The sequence below is a fragment of the Hemicordylus capensis genome, chromosome 2 (assembly GCF_027244095.1).
Source record: "Hemicordylus capensis ecotype Gifberg chromosome 2, rHemCap1.1.pri, whole genome shotgun sequence".
Lineage (NCBI taxonomy): Eukaryota > Metazoa > Chordata > Lepidosauria > Squamata > Cordylidae > Hemicordylus > Hemicordylus capensis.
Window position 1 is genome coordinate 9,778,130 of NC_069658.1, and position 16,895 is coordinate 9,795,024.

At 45.6% G+C, this 16,895-nt stretch overlaps 1 protein-coding gene and 1 long non-coding RNA gene across 3 annotated transcripts in view; one reads left to right on the forward strand and one right to left on the reverse strand.

Moving 5' to 3' along the window:
- The window catches only part of RIT2 (Ras like without CAAX 2), a 284,090-nt gene that overhangs the window by 223,906 nt on the left and 43,289 nt on the right, over positions 1 to 16,895 (reverse strand). The gene's annotated exons all lie outside the window — the stretch shown is intronic.
- Positions 7,134 to 16,895, forward strand: part of LOC128344619 (uncharacterized) — a 33,115-nt gene continuing 23,353 nt past the window's right edge. Inside the window, exons 1-3 of the long non-coding RNA XR_008315955.1 lie at positions 7,134 to 7,225; positions 14,724 to 14,809; positions 15,994 to 16,042. This is a non-coding gene — a long non-coding RNA (uncharacterized LOC128344619). The remainder of the gene's footprint in view (positions 7,226 to 14,723; positions 14,810 to 15,993; positions 16,043 to 16,895) is intronic.

Sequence of the window (16,895 nt, forward strand, 5' to 3'; positions counted from 1 at the left end):
TGCTTAAGTCTTTCATTGAATTCATTAGATTGGGGTTCTCCAGCTATTGCTGAAAATTGTTGAATAGTATTAAGGTCGTGCATGAGAGGAGTGAGAACGGTAGGTGTGGGGAAGGTAGGGATGAACCTAAGACCAGGAGAGGTGGTCTTCGAGTAGCAAGCATGACTTGTTCCCCTAGCTAAGCAGGGTCTGCCCTGGTTGCATTTGAATGGGAGACCACATGTGAACACTGTAAGATATTCCCCTCAGGTGATGGAGCCACTCTGGGAAGAGCAGAAGGTTCCAAGTTCCCTTCCTGGCTTCTCCAAGATAGGGCTGAGAGAGATTCCTGCCTGCAGCCATGGAAAAGCCGCTGCCAGTCTGTGAAGACAATACTGAGCTGGACAGACCAATATTGCAGCTTCCTATGTTGTTCCTATGCTATGTTCCTATGCTATTGCTATTGCTATTGCTATGTTCCTAACCTACCTTCCCCTCAGATGACTGATGATCTCCTTTGTGATCATTGTGGGTGCACCATTGTGCACCCACACGATCCATGCCACACCAAGCAGTGCAGATCACTGGAGGCCGGGAAAATGAGTCCCAGCCTCCAGGAATCCCAAAATGCACTGTGCAAGCAGCAAGGTGCATTGGGGGATTCCCCTTCTAGCCGGGCACTCTATGTGCCCAGCTCCGTGACTGTTGGGATGGCAAGACCCCGGACATCGGGTAAAGGGCACATCCGCACCCCTCAACCCAGGTCAAAGCCCAGGTAAAGAACTTGGGCTACTGGGGAAGGCAGCACCTGGATCAGCCTTGATCCCGGCACTCCACACGAGCAGCACTACCCTGGGCTAGTAGTCAGGCACTGTTTGGTGATCAAAGCATAGGGCAAGGATCAGAACTATGGAGGTGCAGCAGTGTCATTGGGCAGAGTAACAGTTGCGTGATTGCCTAGTAAGACTTGAGGTCTTGAGGTCCAACTTGAGGTCTTGTTTCCATATGGAACCTTCCAACTGCAATGGAAAGACAGGAAGAATTCAGATACCTATAAAGGAGGGCATTAAAGACTTGTTTTTTGCCCGTGTGAGTTGTTTCACCTTGGAGACTAAGGGGCTATTCTGACGATCGGCGAAAATTGGGCTAGGAGAGCCTAGCCCGATTTTTGCCGATTACAAGAACCACTGGGCTCGGCAAAACTGGCCCCTCTGATTGTGAGTAGCTGCGGTGCGGCTCCACGCCATGGCTACTCGTGAGTAGACCCCCGGAGGGGATGTGAAAAACCACCTCCCAGCTCTGGGGGTCTCCCCAGTATGCCCTGCACACTCGTGCAGGGCATAATGTGGCTTCGGGGGCCACATGGCCCCTGAGCTCCCCAGCCCCCGCCGGCTCCGTCACGGAGCTGGCAATTGTGTGGGTGGCTGATCTGGCCGCCCAGGGCTCCCTCCACACTCGTGTGCAGGGACCCCACTCACTGGAAGAAACCGGGTCTCACTAATAGTGAGATCCGGTCCTAAGTGTTTGCGGTTTTCCTTGTTGGTCTCCTCTAAGAGTACTTGTCTAAGAGTACTTCTGAATCACTTGCTTCTTACAATTCCAGAGCATGCTCAGTTCATTCAATGCTGTCTCCCTACATTTCCCTTTTTTTTTTTTTGTGCTAAGTTGGTTGAGTTACATGCTGAGGTTTAGAGAGACATACTGTCTTAGTTAATAGCCTGATCTCTGCGAGTCTCTCAGTGTGCCTTTTTTAATTGCCTGGAAAGCAGAGACCCTTTTCTTATCTGTCTGGTTCAACAGGCCTGATCCCTTGGAGGGCTAATAAACTGTCTGAAAATTTCACACCAGTTGGATGGAAAACATTGAAGTTACAGGTACATGCACAGCAGCAGGACAACTGCGTTTCCCAGTGAACACAGTCAGAAAGCCAAATGAATGAGAATAATTAAAACAAAGGAAGTAATGATGAAACAAGTACGATTTGAATGAATAACAGAACAAATGAAATTTTAAACAGCAAAAATGAATGAAACAATCAAATAAAAAAGACCTTGCAGATGTGAATTTGTGCCTAGGCACTTCCATTACCCAAGGAAGTTGCTTAGGATCTTTCTAACACAGCAAAATTTCCCAGCTATAAGCAAGAATGGAAAGGTCCACTGATCACTTGGTCATTGCCCCTCCCATTGTGAAAGGATGTCCCAGAGACTTCTGGGACTTCCTATCCTTTTGCTGTGACCCTCAGGTCACCAGTTAGTCATGTATGATCTGCAACTCCCCTATGAGGAATTTCACAAGTTTAATACAGCATCTTGACTTTATTCAAAATCTCTCAGACATTTTACTGAAGAAGGAATCTCAAATTTTCATTGACTTGCTCTTTTGGTGAAATCTAGTGACAACCAGGGAATGTGCAGAATCCCCTAAGACATGTTGCTACTCTTTTCAGGCCCCCTTTGGCTTCCCTAAGAATGCCTCACGTCCTTGACCTGATTTGGATTTCACTTTGGGCTGAATTTGGGTGCCAGCTTCATTCTGAAACCAAGCAGAAACCACCAATCAAGCAGACCCTTGACAGCAAATCAGACCCTGTTGCTACCCTTTTGTTTTTTAGATTGCCTGTAAACAAGGGGAAAAACCACAGGGTTTTTTTCTGATTGTCGATTGCATGGCAAAGGTACAACAAACAGAAGGTTTGACTGAGAAAGAGAGACATAAATCACCCAGGAAGGAAATAAGGCAGAGAAAGGAAAAGCTTTATTATGGGATTAGAAAGACTTTGAGCACACAGTTTATAGGGAAGTGAAGTAACAAGTGGCAAAGCAACATCAAATGTTTATGCAGGCCTGTAGAATTCATGCCTCTTTTCGGTCTCCCTTTAATTTACGGTTCTAATCAACAGACTTATTTTCTGCTCTCTCAGAGGCTACCATCTTCCTTATGGGTGGGAGTAAATCACAAGCAGATCCAGCCCTTTGGCTGCACCAATATGAAACACTATACATAAAATGAGTTACTGCAAATAAGGCAAAGACCGGCACCATAAAGCTGTCACCTTCACCTCCAGGAGTTTTCCCCCTAATAGGCCTATACCCTTCCTTGTTATCATGCACAGTATTTTATTTTCATTTTATTTTTTAAAGCTGACACTGCGATTAGACAGATGCATAATCATTTAGGGACTGCATGTTTAATAAGCAGGAGGGAACACCTGAAGTGCTGCTGCTGCTGCTAATGGGACAACTCTGCTGCTGAAACTTCCAGCCTCTCTCGTTGCTCTGACCATGTGATGCTGACCATGTAATGCCATCTGGCCTCAGATGCAAGAGAGATAGTTCAGGGGATGAAACAAGTTGAGAAGAACCTATGGCCAATACTCCTTGTAATAGGAACTTCCAGATACGGTTAACTACAATTCCCATCATCCCCAGCCAAAGGCCATTGCAGCTGGAGATGCTGGGAGTTGTAGCCAACAACACTGGAGGATCCTTGTTATAGGGAACACTGCTTGTGATCCAGACCCTGGCTACTGGGAACTCACACATCAGGAGGACCAGAGGAACCTGAGACAGCACCTCCACCATAACACAAAGGCCTCCACCATGCCTTCATCCTCTAACTCAGAGGACTTCCCTGAGGACCTAGGAACAAATGAAGTTGCCTTATACCAGGACAGGCCATTGGACCATCTAGCTCAGTATTATCTACACTGACTGGCGGCAGCTCTCCAAGTTTCCAGGCTCAGGGGCCTTTCCCAACCTTACCTGGAGATGCCAAGAGGTGAATATGGGACCTTCTGCATGCAAAGCAGATGCTCAATCCCTGAGTTACGTCCCCACCCCCATCCTATATATATTAGCAGAAGGCTCAGAAAGATGCTGGTGCCAGTGCTTATGAAACCAGGCAAAAAAGCCTTAAATGGGTTCTAACCCAGACTAACAAATAGTCTGCTGTAAGAAGTCACTGGAGCAACGTTCTATTAATGCTGTCATACCCAGCTCTTGCGAGCCAGCTAAGCGCTAACCAAGGTTCTGACTCCTGGCCCTCTGAGCTATCCAAGATCAATGGAGTTTCAGTGCCCTTAACTAAGCAGAGGTCCTGACTCAGCCCAAACCAGGATGTGGAGGGTCTCAGTATAGCATCAAGGAGATCCCTTTTCCCTTCTCTGGAAAGCACAGGGTCTCAATGCCTTACTTGGAGCATGTTTAGAGCAGTCATTTATAGGGCTACCATACATTCTCATTTCTGCTGGACATGTCCTCATTTCCACCAAAAAGAGGAATGTCCGCAGTGGGGAAATGCTTGACTAAGAAGCAGAAGGTTGCCAGTTCTAATCCCCGCTGGTACTATATCAGGCAGCAGCGATATAGGAAGATGCTGAAAGGCATCATCTCATTCTGCATGTGAGGAGGCAATGGTAAACCCCTCCTGTATTCTACTAAAGAAAACCACAGGGCTCTGTGGGTGCCAGGAGTCGAAATCAACTTGATCAAGTTGGTAGAAATCAAGTTGGTAGATAGGGCAGTGCAGAACCGGTTCAATTCGAACCAGGTTCAAGTCAAACTGGCCTGGTCCATGTTTGAACCAAGTCAAGCCCAGTTTGAATTGAATCAGTTTGAACTCATTTAAAGGTTTGAATGTGGTGGCCACCATGACTGTTTACAATTTTTCTGCTCTATTGGTTGGTTTTCGGCCACTGCCTTCCAACTGGCTATCAATCTCCTTTGCTCTGGTTGTTTTGCTGATATTCATATCTTCCTGTTGTCTGGGCAACTCTGCCCCGATTCAGCGGGGGCGGGGTGATGAAGGTGACAGGGGAGGGGGAGCATAAAGAAGGGAGTTTCAAAATGTATTTTAAGCCAGGTAGCATTCTTCTACTTTCAAAGAAGAGCTCTGGCTGCTTTGCAGCCTCCTAATGGCACAGTGGGGAAGTAACCTGCCTAGAGAGCAGGAGGCTGTTGGTTCGAATCCCTGCTGGTGTGTTTCCCAGAATATGGGAAACTCCTATATTGGGCAGCAGTGATATAGGGTGCTGAAAGGCATCATCTCATTGAGGAAGAGCACTAGTCTTGTGGTAGCAAGCATGACTTGTCCCATTAGCTAATCAGGGTCCATCCTGGTTGCATATGAAAGGGAGACTAGAAGTGTGAGCACTGTAAGATATTCCCCTTAGGGGGTGGAGCTGCTCTGGGAAGGGCAGCTGAGATTCCGAGTTTCTTCCCTGGCATCTCCAAGATAGGGCTGAGAGAGATTCCTGCCTGAAACATTGGAGAAGCCGCTGCCAGTCAGTGTAGACAATACTGAGCTAGATGGACCAATGGTCTGACTCAGTATATGGCAGCTTCCTATGTTTCTATGGATTGTTTGCTTGCTGCTGCTAGTCACTCTCTGCACCTAGCTTCAGTAGACCCCCTGCCTCCCAATCCCTACTTCTCTGCTGAGCCCTGCCTGCTTACCCCCTCTGATCCCTGATCTGCTGAGCCCTGCCTGCTGAGCCCTGCCTGTCTTTGGACCCCGGCCTACCCGCCATCTTTGGATCCCTGCTTGCCACCTCCTTTGGATCCCTGTCTGCCACCTCCTTTGGACCCGCACCTCCCACCACCACCTTCAGACCTCCACCTGCCTTGATGGAGCAGCTGGTCTTCATGAAGGTCAGCCTCCCATTCTGGACTATCCTGAGTTGGATGTCACGAGTATTACACCCATCTTGCATCAGCTTCATTGGCTACCAGTCCTCCCTGAAGAGCTTCGCCATGCTTCCTCCCTCCGTGTTTGTTTTTTTTTTAAATCTCAAAATGCACCTTTTAAAGAAGGCTTTTTAATGCTCCATTATTGTTTTGTTATATCTGGTAGGTTCTTTAACTTCTTTAGCTTTTTATAATTTTCAGTTTTAATTTGAATCTAATAATTGTGGTTTTTAATCTGACTTTTAATTTTTTTTTTAGTTAATGTAATTTCTTTTGTTGTATCTGTGTCTATCTTGTTGTTGTGAGCCGCCCCAAGCAGTAGTACACTGGAGGGGTGGGGGAATAAATATTTTAAATAAATATAATAATAATATAGCACCCATCAGGTCGTACCACCCAGCCTGTTCTGGTGTCCCAAAGCATAGGGAATAATGCCTTGGGAATAATAACAAGATAGGGAATAACAGGCCAGTTCATATTCCCTACGGCAGAACCATTTCGAACTGGATTGAATTCAAACTAGACCACCAGCTCAAAAGAACAGTTCAGAACTGTTACTTGAACCAGGGCCCCCATTTCAACTTTGGTTCAAACTTGAACCAATTCTTAAGATCCGGTTTTGTGCACATGGAAAAATTGGTAGACCTGGACTTAGTTATTTTTAATTTTTTAAATTTTAGGTTGATGAAAAGCGTGCCTCATTTTTCAAGTTGAAAATATGGTAGCCCTAGCCATTCACACTACTACTACTATTTATATACTGCTTTTCAAGAAAATTTTTTCAAAGTGGTTTAGATGAACCTACATGATAAAGGGATGTGCTGGGAGGGCATTGGGATGTCCATGGACAATGTCACAAGGGCCATGGTCTCAGCATGGCCTCTTCCTAACCATGAACTGGCCTAGTGCAGTACAAACATAGGTGCTCAGGAAGCTGCTTTAGGCTTAATCGGACCATTGGTCCTCCCAGGTTATTGTTGTCTACAGGGTCTCAGACAGAGATAAATCTTTCCTAGTTTCTATTTGGTTATGCATTAGTAGTAGTACATGTCAGACACCTGGTATAAAAGTGGCGGGGGGGGGGGCATAGCTCAGTGGTAGAGCATCTGCTTTGCATTCAGAAGGTCCAGGTTCAGTTCCTAGAAGCACCTCTAGGTAGGGCTGGGAGGACTCCTGTCTGAAACTTTGAAAAGCTACTGTCAGTCAGTGTGGACAATACTGAGCTAGATTATCCAACAGTTTGACTCAGTACTTCCTGTGTTCATATGACATGGTTCGGATCCCTGATTCTGGCATGAGTAAGTGCAGAGGAGGATGAGGAGGAAGAGCTGTGTGCTGCTAAACCCACATACCTCAGTTCTAAGGAGTGATAAAAAGTGCTCGCGCTCGCTCGCTCTCCTCTCTCTCTCTCTTCTCTCTCTCTCTTTCTCTCTCTCTCTCTCTCGCGCGCGCACGCATGCTCTGCTCCCAGAGTGATGTAGCAAGATGAAGAGCTTGCACACAAAGAGCCTTCACAAGAAAAAAAAGATGCATAATAATGGAAAGAACCAAAAATGGAGGTAAGCCACACATGCTCTAGTTTTGGCATTTTAGAAATTGTCATAGTTATATTGAAATTCAAATTCAGGAGGAGTGGAATTTGGGGCAGAGAAGATCAGAGCAACAAAGGAAAGCAAAGAGATTCTCAAATTCCTAGCTGGGAGACAGAGCGCTGCATTAAATGAACAGTTGGTCTGATCTAGCAAGGCAATTCTTACCTTTAGGGTAATAAAAGTCTCTCGTAAGAGAATAGAAAGAAATACTCAGATACAGAAAAAAAAACCCACAAGAGCTTCTAGAGCTGCAGTTGGAGAAGGAGGTTGCAAACCATTGGAGCTCTGCTTATGATTATCTGCTTGAGAAACCCCTCAGTATACAGGTTGTGGAGTGTAAAATCCAATTTGGTTGCTGCTCTTTGCTACTTGGGGTGTTTTTCTTTGGGCTGAGGGAGGCCAGAAGCTTCAGTCTATTCAGCTCTGATCCGCTTGTTATCTGGGATATTTGTACCCTGGGGCTTTATCAATCACAAATGAACGTGAAAGCCCCTGCAATGCTGAGGCAGTAAAAATATATGGAGGAAAAATAACACTGGCAGTGTTCATATACTCCACAATGAAGCAGAAGATGGCATTGCTAGATCTGAGTATCAGGAAGAAGGCTAAAGTCATACTTATCTACCACCCAAGAGCATGGATTGATAGTCTAATGGCATAAAGAAAGAGAAAAAGAACGTTTCCTCTCCATTTGTGAGAGGAATGGTTGGTGGTCTTTCTAAGGATTTGCTGTTGAATTTTCCTTAGGGAAAATATACAGGTAAGATAATATAATCTGAAAGCAAAAACAGCTCAGCTGGATTGCAGCAAGGACCATCTTGTTTCCATCACATTTCTGGATGCTTTTGAGAAGCCCACAGATGAAACATGAAAGCAACACTCTCTCCCACTGCCTTCCCCCCAGGAACTGGCATTCAAAATTTTACTGCATCTGAACAGGAATGTTCCACCTACCAGGGCCTATGAGAGGGGGGTGCAGGGAGTATATCGTACCCAGGCCCAGGGTCCAAAAGGGGGCCCGAGAGCCAAAAACATTCCCAAAAGATGCCTGCAATCAAGTTTTCCCAGAAGGCATACTGAAATTTCAAAGCACCAGTGGAGAACTACATGTAAGGGACTGGCTTGTCTCTGGAGTCAACAGAAACAAGCATTATATTGCTTTCCATGTCGATTATTTTGGCACACGACAGTCAATAATCTCAAGACTAGCACTTTTGCATCTAAATCTGCACTGGTATGTGCTGATGGCTGAGATTCTAATGGAAAGTGGAGGAAACTTTCCTACAGGATCCCAAAACATGAAAAAGGCAATAGTCACAGAAAATGTTACCTATCTTGGCGAGAACTAGAAAGGCGCCTGCTATTTGGGACAAGAGTTGACACCATCTTAGAAGTGTCAATCAAAACTGAAGCTGTGAAATGGTACAATCTTTATGTTGTACTCTTCTTGGGAGAATGTGGGAAGGGAAGGGGCCCCCAAAAGAAACTTTGTACCCCCTGATAAAATTCCTCTCAGAGGCCCTGCCACCTATCCAACAGAGCTAATAGCTACAGTTATCCCCTATGAATATACTCAGTGGTGTAGCAATGACAGGGTGTAGCAAATCTGCTATAGGTGTAGACATATAGGGTTGGCTCAAAGATGTAGTTTGTAATGATGTCATCCACCCTGATTCAAGATGGCGGACACATGACCGTTTGAAGTGCAAGTGGAAACCGATTTGGACCACATTTGGTACAGTTGTAAGGAAACCTCAAATGCAGAGTTTGTGACAATGTCATGCACCCCAGTCCAAGATGGCGGATGCATGAACATTTCAATGCAAGTGGGCTAACTTGTGCACTGCCTAACCGAACTGGACCAAATTTAGTCCAGTTGTAGGGATAGTGAAAGGAAAGCAGGCAGATTCAGATTAGTTCTTACTAGAACAACTTATTACATTCCTACATCAGTCCATGAGTTCAGAAGGTTCAGTGTTGTTTCACAGGGGTGGACCTTTCACAAGGCAAGGTGAATCATTGCCTAAGGCAGCAGATTAGATGCCCCCCATGGCTGACACTGGAGCAGCTCCTTGGGACTGACCTGACCGCTCCAAGCTTTGCCAGCAGAGCCTCTCCTCACATTCCTCACAAAGCTTGCAAGAAGCAAGAGGAGAGCAGAGAAGGCTGCTGGAAATCTTCCCTCCTCCCCACTCCCCATAAAGCTTCACAAAAGCTAAGGTGACTTTTAAAAGGGAGCTGAGGCCCATTCACACATTATGTTCAACACTTGTACAACACGTGCACAGTATACAAGGTCTGTACACAGGTACAGTCATTCACACATTACGCTGAATAAAGGTACAGAAGTGCACTTCCTGTCTGCACCGTGCATTTGAAGGACCTGCATCCAGGTTCACTTTTAAAAAGAACACAGATACAGTCATTCACACAAATGCACGTATGAGTATACAGACATATGTACAGTTGTATAGCTGAATTGGGCTCTGGTCACTCCAGGGTGGCAAATGCTGCCTACTCATCTCCTGTGTGCACCCACCTCCCCCTGCTTTCCCTTTTTTAAAGAAGGGGCAGGGCAGGCAACATGCTGTCTTTATCGCACCAGTGGCAGCCACCTCACCTCGTCACATAGAAGGACCACCCTTGAGGTCAGACGTGAACTAGCTTTCAAAAAACCTATGACAGGACAATAGTTTTGGAGAGTGTAGTGAAGACTAGACCTCACTTAGAGCAGCTGCTGGGTGTGTGGGGCCTTTCCTAATAAGGGGGAAACCCTGGGAAATTCAAAACAGAAGGACCAATCCAGAGGACTGGGTGGGATCGACATACGCAGCCATCGGCAGAAAAAGAAAAGGGGGCTATTCCCATGATCAGGCAAAATCGGGCTAGGGGAGCCTAGGCCAATTTTGCCTGATCGTGGGAGCCCAGTGGCTCCCAGGCGGTTAACCCGCCTTAGTACTCCTCCCCTAAAAGCGGGTTTGCAGAGCGAGCACTCCACAAACCAGGTTTTTTTAATCATGAGTAGCCACTGTGCGGCGGCGTGGCTACTCACGAGGAGACCCCTGGAGGGGATATGAAAAGCCACCTCCCAGCTATGAGGGTCTTGCCAGCATGCCCTGCGCGCTCATGCAGGGCATGCTGGAGCTTCCGGGGGCCTATCATCCCCTGCTCCCCCCAGCTCCCACCGATCCGTCATGGAGCTGGCAATTGTGTGGGTGGCCGATCCGGCCGCCCAGGATTCCCGCTGTGCTCATGTGTGGGGAGAGCGGGCTTAGCCCGCTCTCCCTGAGCACTCTTCAAAACCAGGTCTCACTGATTGTGAGACCTGGCTCAAGGTGTTCTTTGTTTAGTCTGTTCCAATTGTGCCCTGAGAAGACAGTGGGCTGAGAAGCTGCTGGGGAAATGGGAGGCTAGAAACAGCAGGAAGACCCCTGGAGTGAGTAGTAGAATAATAGGGTCCAGTTCAGTTAGACACATGAGGGAAGTTATTTTCCTTTATTGTATTGCTTGCATCTGAGTTGCCTGGTTAGTTAAACACTCTCTTACAATCTGCTTTATAAAGAAACCATTCTTATTGCATACCCTTGTTTTTTAAAAATCTAATAATAAACACTGAAGTGTTGGGGAAGTGTGCTACACTTCATTTTGGGGTCTGCATTAGACACACAGCTTTGAAGGCCTAGGACTGCTCAGCCCTTTTAGGGTAGGTTTTGTACCCCTCCAGGAATCTTATATGGAGAGTCAGTTTCCTCACATCAAAACAAAGTGGATGGTGGCAGCCTACTCTGAATCCCTTACAGACATTCAACCCTAGTGAACTCCCTCTTCCTCCTCTGGCTCTGGTAGGAGTCATGAAAGAGAGGGATCAGGAATGGGCAGAGGCGTACCTAGGGAAAATTGCGCCTAGGGCAAGCACTGAAATTGCGCTCCCTGTCCAAACATCTGACACCCATCTTTCAGATAACTTTACCATAATATCAGCTGAAAAATACAAGTCGAGCTTGTTAATCTTTTAATATTTCAAAAACTATTTAGCAGTGGACGTAGCCAGACAAAAAATGCTGGAAAACTACAAATTTCAGTATGCTGGGGCTCATGAAATACCCAAAGACTATGTGGAGGTGTACTTGGAAAACTAAACAGAAGTGCCTGTCTAATTCTCTACTATGCATTGTAGCATCACTATTACATCAGTTTTAAAAATAAATGGAGAATTTGACTTTTCCCAGATACTCTGAAAATTATTAAAGGATATGCAGAGTAAAATGTGTCACTGCTTGGAATATATTCTAGTATTTCAGAAAGACAGTTAACATGAGAGAAAGAGAGCAAGAAACTCCCAGTGGGCCTTAATACTAAGGATTTCCCACAGATTCAAAGACAAACTCACCATTAATAGCCATATTATTAAGACATCACATTTAACTCACTTATCACAAGAAGCAAAGTAAGAGCAAATGAATATAATCCTAGCTCATAAGCTTCAGCTCAGAATTCACAAGCCCTGATTCTCTGTACATAGTGCCAAACTAAATATGTGTACAGTGACTTATATTATATTAATTTTTTTAAAACATGTTTTACTTGTAGCCCCTTTGGGGGGCTTCCTAAAGGCCATGAAGGGGGTCTGCAAAGGTCCCCGCCTCTGGCCTCTAGGGCCTCGCAGGGACCATTTGAGCATGTGCGGTGGCCATTTTAAAAAATAATTTTGTTTAAAAAAATTGCCACTGAAAACAAAATGGCCACCGTGCATGTTCAAATGGCCTCTGTGAGGCCTGGCCTGGCCTAGGGCCTCACAGAGGCCATTTGAGCATGCACGGTCACCATTTTGTTTTCGGCAGCCTTTTTTTAAAAAAAAAAAATTTAATGGCGCCCCCTTAAGTGGCACCTGGGGCACATGCCCTGCCTGCCCTACAATAGATACGCCCCTGGGAATGGGCAATCTCTGGGCCAAACCCTGCTCCAGAAAGCGAAACTGTCACTTCCCATTTGTTGTGTGTGTGTGTGTTTGTCCATGGGAGTTCATCACAGTAGCTTTCAAGGTGTCGATGATCCCCCCACTCATAATCCCCTCAACCCAAAAACATGACCTAGCCCAGGTAGCTCTTGTCTTCAGAATAGCCTTGTATGATCTTTAATGTATTATTTGTGGAACTTAGTGAGGCTATTTTCACAGCCAGCAAAATTCGGGCTAGGAGAGCCTAGCCTGATTTTTGCTGCTCATGTAAACCACCGGGCTCTCAGGTTTACAAACTTGAGAAGCCCTTCCCTTAGCCCATGTTAGCAGAGCGAGCGCTCCACTAACTGGGTTAATGGATCGTGGGCTCTGCAGCATGGCAACTCACAAGGAGACCTCGACCGAGAGGCTAAAATGCAGCCTCCCGGCTCGGGGGTCTCTCCAGCATGCTCTGCATGCTCACACAGGGCATGCTGGAACTTCCGGGGGGCCATGCAGACCCCGAACCCCCATGCCCGAGCTTGCTCTGTGACAGAGCTGGCAGTCATGTGGGTGGCCAATCCAGCCGCCCAGGCAGGGCTTGCTGATCGTCTGCAGCCACTCCCCCCACAAACCCTCTCAAAGCGGGTCTCACTGATCATGAGACCCACCTCAGTGTGTCAAAATATTGCTCGCTTCAATATGCACAGTTTGGGAGGTGTTTTTTATTTTTATTTTTTAATCAAAATAAACCTAGATAAATGGTTTGAGAAGAGAATTGGGAGATTGCCTTTGAAGTACTCAAATGTCTCGACAGAAAATTGAAAAGTCCTACAGAGTTTAAGCCAAGAGGCAGCTTGTCAAGGAGCCAAAAAACCTGAATTCTGTCTCCTGTATTCCTCTCCAGAGCTTGGAAAATTACCAGAGTGTGCAGCTCTACAAATATCAAACTGCTTTTCATTGCTGAAATGGAGTCTTACAGCATGAGAAGGGAGAGCTTAATTTTTTAAAGGGAATGTTTTCTGAGGGAAGGCAGGGAAGCATGTCTTGAACAGATTCTCAGCTCCTTTTAACCCAGAAAGCATTCTCCAAGTCAATGGGCTGGGGCGGGGGGCCCCTAATTATTTTGATAAGAAGGTAATCTAATCTGAGACTGCAGAAATGTGCATCATTTCCATCAAAGGAGTATGTGGAAACGAATATGAAATTAATTTCTCAGTCCACTATGCTTAAGATCACTGGTAACTGAAAAGGTGGTGTCAGAGGTGCATTGATCTTTTAAAATTACATTTTCAAACCTAGAATATAGGGATGCGCACGAAGCATTTCAGCATCTCTGTTTCGAGGTGCCAAAATGCTTTGAGCTGCCCCAGCTGAATCATTTTGGTGGCGGTGAGAAGATGCTTTAAAAGGAGGAAGGCAGATCATACCTGCCCCTCCATGGAAAAAATAAAAATAAATTTACTGACATACGTGCAGTGCCCTTTAGATATCATGGCAGAGGCACTGAAGCCACTAACTTCTGTTCACTTAAAAACAAAAAAGTCCCCTGCACACATTTTTTAGCTTTCTATTACTAACTTTTCATTCAAAACTTTTAAAATTTGCACTTTTAAATGTGGTTTAGCCTGGTCTTTTAACTTGCTTAACTTTAATCTTTTACTTTACATTATATCTGTTTTGTTGATGTTGTCAGGCACCGGGAGCAGTAGTGCACTGGAGGGGTGGGGTGTAAATATTTTAAATAAATAAACTCCATAATGGTTTCATGCCATAGAGATTAGGCAAGACAAGAGTGACAATTCAGTTGTCTGGAGATGGAAACTTCTGATGCCTTTTGACACCATTAATTTTTCTCCCTCAAGGCAGAAGTTAAAGCTGCCTATAGAATACACTAGAGCAAACCAAGATTTTAGTGTAGGTCTGTTGGGCAACGGTGTCTCTAGGCAGAAAGAAAAGGTACTGGCAAAAGCAGGAGTTCTTGCTCTTTCTAAATCAGGTCTTATTTAGCATGGGGGGGGGGAGTGGCTTTCTTCTTGAGTTTTGAAAATATATATATTTAAAAGTCCTGCTGTCCTAATGCTAATGCAATCCATTCTTCCCATATTGTAAGCTGGCCAAGAGAATCTGGCTTACAACCGTCCTGCAATGTAGCCCACAATTCATATTGCTAGTTTTTTATTTGTTAGTTAGTTAGTTAGTTTGTTTGTTTATTTGTCTGTCAAATTTGTACACCACCCCAAACTTTGATCTCTGGACAGTTAGAGATAGGATTGAGGCTGCTTTGGGTTTTGAGGCAAAAATTTCCCATTAAAAACACTCCTAAGGTTAGAGCAAAGACCCATTTACCTAGATCCCCCGCCCCATACACACACACCGGAGTCCCTTGCAGCTCAAATCTGGTGTTGAATTGCATACAAAAGCCTTGTGCTTTGTTGACTTGCATGCAAAGTGTTGTGCTTTTAAGTGTTTTAAATGAAAAATTGATTATATTTTCTCTCATGGTTTCTCAACCTTTGCTACATGCAGCCAAGCAAACAGAGAGCCCGGCTGCTTAATGCAAACAGCACCGCTCTGGAGTGGCAGGGGTCAGCGGAGGAGCAATGGAGGGGCAGGTAAGACCCTTTAGTGCATGACTTTTTAAAGTGCCCCATCTCTACCAGCTGATATGATTTGGGTGAGACAGCTCCAAATGTTTTGGAGTCTGGAAATAGAGGTACTAAAATGCTTCGCACACAGCCCTCTATACTGGAGCTATGGCTTCTTTATTGAAATGCACCCAAGGAGCCGACTATGGATAGGTTTATAAATCCAAATTATTCCTGTGTGTAAACGATTGAGAGGTGAGAATTTGGGGGGTTTGAGGAAGAATTCTCTGAAACAGGGTTTCTTAACCTTGGGCCCCTAGATGTTGTTGGACTACAACTCCCATCATCCCCAAATATGGCCTTTGTGGCTGAGGATGATGGGAGTTGTAGTCCAAAAACATCTGGGGGCCCAAGGTTAAGAAACCCTGCTCTGAAATATTCTCATCTAGGTGAGAATAATAGTGAATAATAATAGTAGTCTAGGTGAAGAATAATGGGGGGGGGGGTATTCAAACTGGAGAATATTCTTTTCCATGTCTACCAGAGTGAGTTTTAGAGCAGAGGTGTAGGGGTGTGCATGGAAATGTCTGGCCCAGTTTGGTTCAAGGCTGGACCGGCCTCAAACAGAACTGGGCTGGTTCGGTCCGACCCCCCCTCGACCCCTCCCCCGGTCCGGTCTGGACCCGGACCGGTCCGCAAACTTTAAAAAATTTTTTAAAGTGAATGAAGTACCTGTAGCCCCTTCGGGGGGGTTGCTGAGGCCACGGGCGGGGGTCCGCGTGGGTTCCCTCTCCCCCCCGTAAGTAAGGATTTACTTACCCGGCCGTGGCAGTGATGAACAAGGCTGGTGGGGGGAGAGGAAACCCGTGTGGAACCCCCCCCCCTCCGCAGCCTGAACAAGCCCCCCTGAAGGGGCTACAGGTACTTAAATTTCACTTAAATTTTTTTTAAAAAAGTTTGCGGACCTGCCAGACCGGACCCGGTGGTCCGGTTCCGGTCTGACGGAACCGTGGGTGGTGGTGGTGGTTTGGTTTGACCACAAACCCCCGAACCCCCGGACCGAACCCTGGACCGAACCGCCAGACTGCTGGACTGCCGGACCGGTCCGCACATCCCTACAGAGGTGCAGGAAGCTGGACTAACACAGATCCCTGTGTGGCTCTGATTTTCTCTCTTGGGGGCTGCTATGCTCCCTCTCTCCCATTATCCAGGTCCACATGCCATTGACTACAGAAACTAGGCTGAACAGATTTAGGACAGGTACGTCTCTTTGGGCTCAAGGCGCTTTTTGTCTTTTTATGTAACATCACCACACCCTTCCCCATCTCTGCCACATAGTGATAATAATACAGACCTACGTTACAGGGTTGTTGACTCTGTAAATCTTATTGAGTTCCTGTATTTGAAGTGCATACCCTGCTATTCCTGTAAATTTCCACAAGCTCTTTTCCGTTGGACATCATTCAGAGTCTTTTTCCACCTACATCCCTTTCCATAAGTGATCCATTGTGCTTGGCATAATCTCTGAATTATATAACAATCTGCAATTTCACCAAGAATGCTTGGTATCATCAGAGCTGTTAATGCACTTCGTCTTGAACCATTTACAGAAGATGAACACTCTGATCTGCCAAACGACTGCTTTTGCTATTGCAGTTCATTCGCTGTCTTTGATTTTGAAATACATTTTAAAAGAGGGCACTCTTGTGCTTCAGAAAATCTGCTTCAGAACATCTATTAATACAGGTTTGAACAAACACACATAACTCCATTCAGGGATTATAAGTTGCTGCAAGATTTAACATTTTCCCATTTATCTACCACATCTCTTCCTGGAGAATCCCAATGCAAAAGTTATGATAGTAACGGTGAAGAATTAACAGAGAGCCTGGAGAGGCAATTTCTGAAATGCAGTCATTTGAGGATTTGAAAAGGATAAGATGTACACCTGAAATGAACTGTACAAAGAAAAAGCAAGTTAGGGAAATAATACTATATTATTTTCTTAAGAGCAACTAGCAAATTGAAAGTATTCCTATAATAGATTTACTTAGTGGGGGCAGATGTGATTCACACATCCTTAGGTTGCCCCTGAATTCTTCTATAAGCAAGA